The sequence below is a fragment of the Lynx canadensis genome, chromosome D4 (assembly GCF_007474595.2).
Source record: "Lynx canadensis isolate LIC74 chromosome D4, mLynCan4.pri.v2, whole genome shotgun sequence".
Taxonomy (NCBI): Eukaryota; Metazoa; Chordata; class Mammalia; order Carnivora; family Felidae; genus Lynx; species Lynx canadensis.
Window position 1 is genome coordinate 49,761,845 of NC_044315.2, and position 8,261 is coordinate 49,770,105.

Below are 8,261 nucleotides of genomic sequence, written 5' to 3' on the forward strand. Positions count from 1 at the left end.
AAAGGGATGCTGGACATCATCCTCCCCACATCCTGCCTTTCACTTTTCCACCCACCTTCTCTGAAAGTTCAAACTATTCAAAAAATTAATACACTTCTAATGCTACAGTAATCTTCAGTGAGCTGGAATACATGTTCTTAGACTGAGAAAGTCTGCCTCAGACCGGGAACAAATTTTCCCAAATGTCAACACCCAATAGAATTCCCAGGAGAAAATATGGGGAGATTATTTCCTCCCAGAGCAGCTATTTCCTTAGAATGTCCTATTGAAATGTTCTTTGTGGGGTGCCTGGGTGGCTCAGTCAATTGAGCATCCAACTTCAGCTCAGATCATGATCTCGCAGTTCGTAAATTCGAGTCCCACGTCAGGCTCTGTGCTGACAGCTCGGAACCTGGAGCTTGCTTCGGATTCTATGTCTCCCTCTCTCTCTGCCCCTCCCCTGCTCACATTCTGTCTCCCTCTCTCTCTCTCTCTCTCAAAAATAAATAAAGATTTAAAAAATTTTCTAAGAAAAAAAGAAATGTTCTTTGTTACTGTGAGCCATAGCCTGCTAATGATCTGGGCTAGCACTATGGGTTTTGCCCTATTGAGCTGTAGAAAAGAAGTTTCTTTGTTCCCTATCACAACTCTTGAAAGTCTTGAAGTCTCCTCTTAGATTATTGTGTTCTTTATTAAACAAGACACCTTCATTCTTTACACCAAATCTGTTCAAAAAACATCACAGTTCTGCCATGACTACCAAAAGAAAGCAATGATATCTTAAGTAGCACCAAGGAAATCTATCTGTAGGGAACAGACAGACCTAATCCTTTCTTCTTTGTAAATAGCGGTTTCCAGTGCACCTGAAATGTAGACTCATTTGTGGATGTCCAACAAGAACACAAATACTAGAAATACTCTCCAAAAGAATCAACTTTCATGGAGTTAAGCTTTATCCCCATTGGCAGATATCCAAAAAGGAAACTTGATGTTCTTACTTGATAGCCACACCTTCAGAATATAAAGCTGTTCTTCGGGTCAGATAAGTCAGTTGGATTTTTAAGTGGGGTCTACAAAGGAATTCAGCACAGTGAAAGACCTAGATCTATCAAGGGTGAACTTAAAGCACAGAGCTATACATTAATGCAACTGTTGTAAATTAATGGTTTCCCATAAAGCGTGATAAATTGTAGAGTGGCATCATAGATTCTGCAGCCAGATGTGCTATGTATTCATGTGATAATGGAAGATGAATGTTTGCTGCATATATCATCCTGAATTTGGTTCTTTGTGAACAATTTTTCCCTTTGTTTTTGAATTTATCAAAGCCAAAATACCTAATCCATTCTTCAAGTGAAGAAACAGAGTTGGAATTATTATTGACTGATTTTGTTTTTTTACAAATGGTTAGGCTTTTCTTTTTGTATTCGATAAGTCAAGATAGACTGCGGTGTTACCTAAACCAAAAAGAGATAAAATGGAGATTTCAGATACTGACATGTAGCTACTAAAAAAGCAAAGAGAGGGCTTGCTTCTTGAAAACAAGTTGGTGCATTAATTTTCCACAAAGTTCCCATCAGATGTCGTCAAATTCAACGCACTGTGCAGATGGGAAAGACTGACTATTGAAACAATTAACTATTGTGAGTCATTTCCTCAATCTGCTTTTGTTTTAGCCAATATGTCAAGTGGTGACAGACACTGTTAAATTTCACAAGCTCTACTGTCTTCTTGGAAACGGCATAATACAATTGACATAGCTCAGCTTGATAAATCTGCCAAACTAATGGTGGGGCCTCTTTCCTTCTACTTTTCAATGCCAAAATCTAAAGATATTATGTAGAACCTATTCAACATGAAGAACACAAAGTCCATTTTATCCTCTCTGAATACTCCCATTTAATCACCTGCTGGCTCTTAGTTTCCCAATCCTTGTGAATTGGCACTAAAATGAATATGGTAAAAACTTTATATATTCAGTCTCCACTATCTTAGAAAAATGCTGTCATGGATGCTGAATTTTCCTGAAGTTTGCCACTTGCTTCAGCTTGGTCTGAAAGTCCATTATTTTAGATGACCTAATTCACCACTTAACACTTCAGGTGACTTTTAGACAATCAAAAGCTACTTGTCCTAATCTAACTAAAACATTTTCTAATCTTAGAGGTATGACTTTACTATTTGTGTGCACCATGTCACTTGAAGGTCTAAGGAAAGTAGGGGGAAACCGTTGTGTTGTCCCATGATGGTCTTGCTCCAATCAGGAAAAAGATCTCTAGGCAGCTTCTCTTGCACAAGATTCAAATTCACTAACCATTCCTTTATAACTCCTTCATTCGTATGGCACAGTAGCTCACCACTTTCTAGAAGGCAGCTCTGACTGTCTGTCTCTAGGGGAAAGTACAGTGAGTCCTCAGAAACTCAGGTAAGCCAGAAGCCAGGCCATACCTCACTCCCTAACACTAGGGAGATTGCAACTGGCTGCAGTGGCCAGCGGTTAAGGCATTATTTAACAGGAATGACCAGTCAACTAATATCTGACAAAGGAGTCAAGAATACACAATGGAGAAAGGATAGTCTTTTCAATAAATGCTGTTAGGAAAACTGGATGATCACATGCAGAAAAATGAAATTGGATCCCTACCTTACACCACTCACAAAAATTAAGTTGAAATGAAATGAACACTGAAACATAGACCTGAAACAGCAAGACTCCTAGAAGAAAACATAAGGAAGAACCTCTTTGACATTGGTCTTGGCAATGATTTTTTGGATATGACACCAAAAGCACAAGGAACAAAAGCAAAAATCAATAAATGGCAGTACATCAAATTAAAAACCTTCTGCACAGCAAAGGAAACAATCAACAAAATGAAAAGGCAGCCTATGGGGGCGCCTGGGTGGCTCAGTCGGTTAAGCGGCCGACTTCGGATCAGGTCACTATCTCACGATCTGTGAGTTCGAGCCCCGAGTCAGGCTCTGTGCTGACTGCTCAGAGCCTGGAGCCTGTTTCAGATTCTGTGTCTCCCTCTCTCTCTGCCCCTCCCCTGTTCATGCTCTGTCTCTCTCTGTCTCAAAAATAAATAAATGTTAAAAAAAATTTTTTTTTAAAAAAAGGCAGCCTATAGAATGGGAGAAAATGCTTGCAAACCACATATCTGATACTTAATATACAAAATATATAAATCATACAATAGCAAAAAAAAAACAAACAAACAATCCAATTTAAAAATAAACAAGGAACCGAATAGATACTGGTCCAAAGAAGACATCCAAGTGGCCAACAGATACATGAAAAAATGCTCAACATCACTCATCATCAGGGAAATGCAAACCAAAACCACAATGAGATATCCTTCACATCTATTAGAAAGGCTGTCATAAAAACAAAAACAAAAACAAAGACAAAAACAAAACAAATAACAAGTGTTGGCAAGGATGTGGAGAAAAGAGAAGTCCTGTGCACTGTTGGTGGGAATGTAAATTGGTAGAGCCACTACAGAAAATGGTAAGGAGGTTTCCCCCAAAATTAAAAATACAACTATGATATGATCCATCAATTCCTTTTTGGGATATATATCCAAAGAAAATAAAAACAGGACATTGAAAAGATGTCTGAACTCACATGTTTACAGCAGCATTATTCACAAAGCCAAGGAAGAGAAACGATCTAAATTATTGTCAATAGATGAATGGATAAAGAAGATGTGCCCCCCCCCCAACACACACACACAAATTATGTGATGTGACAGAGGGGTGATCATATTGTAATACATAAGTGTATCAAATCAACACATTGTACACCTTAAACTTACACAATGTTATAGATTATATCTCAATAAAGTTGGACAAAATAAGCAAAATGGGTGGCCATTCCAGATAGTTCAAAGGCAACAACTGACCCAGGATTAGACGAACACAGAAGCTAGTATGCAAGCAGAAACCACTAGTTGGGATTATGGCCGTCGTCAGAAAGACTGTCCAAACTCGACAGGACCCCCGTCAGCAAAATGCACACAATCACTGACCAACCTCAAATACACTCTCACTATCCCTTGGCAGTCCTACCGCATTTCTCTAGTGCATGTACTCTCCATTCTTATAGATGACTTTCACACCTTCCCTCTCTTAAAACCTCTCCCAACACCTTCTTTCCCATCCCTTCTGATGACCTTTCTTCTTCATGTTAAAGAAAAATTGGAGCAACCAGAAAGACAACCTCTGTGGGTTTCTACCGCTGCATCCACCTACCTACCAATTTCTGCACCCATACAGTGTGGTTCCGCACCTGGGAACATACTCTCCATGCTCTTACGTAAAGCCAACCCTTCCATCATAGCACTCGGTCTTTTGCCTCCTCGAAGATGGAGAGGTGTCTCCACTCACCCTCTTCTGTATCGCCAAACTTCCCTCTCTACTGTCTCTTCCCTTTTTGTACAAATGTGATCTTAATTATCCCATCTTTTTATTAATGTTTATTTATTTGAGAGACAGAGAGACAGAGTATGAGAGGGGGAGGGACAGAGAGAGAGGCACACCCAGAATCTGAAGCAGGCTCCAGGCTCTGAGCTGTCAGCACAGAGCCTGACGTGGGCTCAAACCCACCAACTGCGAGATCATGACCAGGGTCAAAGTCAGCGCTCAACCGATTAAGCCACCCAGGCACCCCTTAATTCTCCCATCTTAAGAAAAAGATGTCTCTTTAGAGACTAAAGAATCCTTATACCGAGGCTAGTGGTTCTCAAACCTAAGTCAACGTAACAGTCTCCTGGGGAGCCTGAATAAGAATATCAGTGCCAGGGGGTCCTGCTCTTCCAGAGATTGAGTTCGTCGGTCTGGATTATGACATGGGCATTAGAGTTTTGTGCATTTGATGTGACTCTAATGTGCATCCAAGGTAGAGAAGCACTGATCTAATCTACATTCATCATTAAATGAGGTACCAAAAGTCGAGAGAGGTGCGCAGCAGCTCACCCAAGCCCAGACAAATCATTCGTGGTAGAGCCAATACAAAAATCCAGCAAAGCTAATTCCCAGTCCAGTGCTCTTTTGACAACATCAGGCAAAATGTCATATACAAAAATGTAATCTCTGGCAAAGAACCATGAATGCCACCATAAGTAATGAACTTGCTAATTGTTCATCTCCACAGAGAATACTGGCCTTTCCATCTTTGGTCACAAAAGGAGAGCTTAAACAGAGATGCTGAGAAGGCAAGTATAGCAGAGAATGTGAAGAAATCCCCGCCATGGTACCCACAGCAGATGTTTTCGAAGTTTGGGGATGGTGAAGGACCCAGGGGACGGTGCCAAGGAGCAGCACGAGGTGCCGTGTGATAAATGGAGCTGTCTCTTTCCCATTACAGGAACATAGCAAGTTTCAAGAGCAAATCAGAAACCTAGAATGATTAATTGTGTAGTCTACAACGAGTCCTGTTGTGTTTGTCTATGAATCCCTTTGCTCTGAAGATCAGACACACCAGGTGCAGAGAAACACCTGGCTATGATGAACCCTGTGAGTTTCTTAGTAACCCACTCCAAAAAAAAGGGGAACAGTGGTTTTGTTTACAGGTGAACAGTAGGAAGGGGATCAAAGCTGGTGAGAAAACTGAAATGGTGGAGTAAGAACAAAAGCATCCCTTTAACATCAAGCCAAGCACTGTCATATCTCTGGCTTAGCTTCCTCTTTCTCTATACCTGCTTGGCATCAATGAGGAACAAAGTATTTTAAGGAAGTCATAACTTCGTTCTTACTTATTCCCACCCACCGATTCCGCTGTCACCTCGCAGTCACCTTTGCATGTGACCTAAGGCAGTTTCAGCTAAGCGTTAGCAGTGAAGAGCATAGCCATTGAGCACACCGGTTTCTGGGCCCAAACCCCACATTTTACTACCCATGTGACATGGCACAAATTATCGAAAGTCTCTGTGCTTCACCATCTACCCAAATATGATATAACGTTAATAATACCCACCTAGGAATTCTTATCTAAGTAAAGTACACATGAATGTAAGATGCCTGAAACAATCAGTAAATAGTAGCTATTGTTGTTAAACAAGATGGCCAGGGAGATTACTGTTATTTTTCTTTAAAGTGTAACCAGCACGTTAACAATACTGTTTGCATACTAAATGAGTGTGTCAATTACACATAGTTATTGACCCTTCCTTAAAGCTGATGAGGTACACTAATATTTAGTTAGCTAATTTTGTTGAACTGTAGAGGCAGCATGGCTTGGTGGAAAGATCTAGATTCAAATGCCAGCTCTATTGTTCACTAATTGCAAGCCTTAAAAAAAAAGAAAGGTGTGGGGCGCCTGGGTGGCGCAGTCGGTTAAGCGTCCGACTTCAGCCAGGTCACAATCTCGCGGTCCGTGAGTTCGAGCCCCGCGTCAGGCTCTGGGCTGATGGCTCAGAGCCTGGAGCCTGTTTCCCATTCTGTGTCTCCCTCTCTCTCTGCCCCTCCCCCGTTCATGCTCTGTCTCTCTCTGTCCCAAAAATAAATAAACGTTGAAAAAAAAAATTAAAAAAAAAAAAAGAAAGGTGTTTAATCTCTCGATGCCTCATCTGTTCTTTAAAAAGTGAGAAGAAAAATACTTCATTTTCAGGGTGGTAGTAAGAACTAAATGAGAGAATGCAAATGCCTAGTGCATAATAGGTGTCTGTAATAAAGGATCGTTGACAAGACAGCACACATTTACCTTACAGCAATAAAAGTGCTCTCCATTTTTAATACCCTTTAATTGTTTTCATGAATTCATAGCAGCATTCCTCCAAATTAGTCTGAATTTGTTATGTTTTGTCATGTGGTTTAATTCCAAGTACAGCTAAATGACAAGTGACCACGTCAGAATGGTGCTGGGGGAGGGTATCATCTAAAACAGATTAATGTGGATGCAGCTCTTTGAAAAATATCAAGGGGGGAAAACTCTAAAATGTCTCTTGAACACACCTCAAGCTGTTAGAGAGAGGAAGCTTTTACGTTTATCTTTTCTAAGGGTAAACGATTGGGTTTAGATTAATTGAAAACAAGGAGGGGAAAAAATGCACAGATCTATGTAAAACAGAGTGTCTATGACAAGTGTTTCCAAATACGTGGTTTCCAAATATGTAATTGGTACATTACATATCTCTGGCTTCTCTGATTTCTAAAAAGCCATGAAAGTTAAATTAGGTTGATTTATTTCCAAAAGTGGTCATTTGGATTATGTACCAATAATGGGACATCAGTATCCCTGAAAGCAAAAGATTTAAAATACATAAAGATATTTTTATGGCCCGCCGTGCCTATTTCTAAAATACTCTAAATGTGATACTGCCTTAGGCTGGCTTCCTTGGAAGGAGACACTGGGACAACAATTCATGTGCACGTGTGTGTTCTTAAGGAAGGGCTCCCCGTGGGCACCTATTGGGATGAGCAGTGGGTGTTGTATGGAAACCAATTTGACAATAAATTTCACATTAAAAAAAAGGAAGGGCTCCCCAAAAAAGAACTGGTAAGGAAGAGGGGAAAGCAGGACAGAGAAGGGAAAGAAAGCAAGCAAGGCTTTTTCCGTGGAGGACGGCTTTGGACCTGGTTCTGCAGGAGAACTCCGGAGGATTCGTTATGCTTAGAGTGGTCCCAGCTGGAAAAAAGCTGGAGCCTTTCTACAGCTGTGCCTGCTGGTCACTGAGCAGGGTCACTGGGAGATGAGACATGCTTTCCCAGACACTTCCTGCCCTCTGGAGCAACTGGCCAGGGAGAGTCACAGGTGCTGGCCCTTGGAGGTAAAAGCACAAGGACACTGGGGGAAAGGCACATCGCAACAGGAAAAAGTAACTTTTCATGGAGCAGGGAGAAGATGAAAAAAATAAAGTCACAGCTTTCCTTTCAATTATTCCAAAGCAATTTCTTTCTTTCATTATACCCCAGTTTTTCTCTTATGAGTGTTATAAATATGAAATATAGCAACAGTTGAGAAATACATGATCTCCTATAAATGGTATTGCATCAATCCAACCTAGATTAGATAAATTAAGCAAGAAGCAAGCTAATGTGTTCACGTAAAAACATTTTATACTGGGGCACCTGCATGGCTCAGTCAGTTAAGCATCCGACCCTTGATTTCGGCTCAGGTCATGATCTCATGTTTCATGGGATCCAGCCCCGTGTCCAGTGGCACTGTTAGCACAGAGCCTGATTGAGATTCTCTCTCCCTCCCTCTCTCTCTGTCCCTCCCCCACTCACTCGTGCTCACTCACGCTCTGTCTCAAAATAAATAAACATAAAAAAAAGTTTTAGGG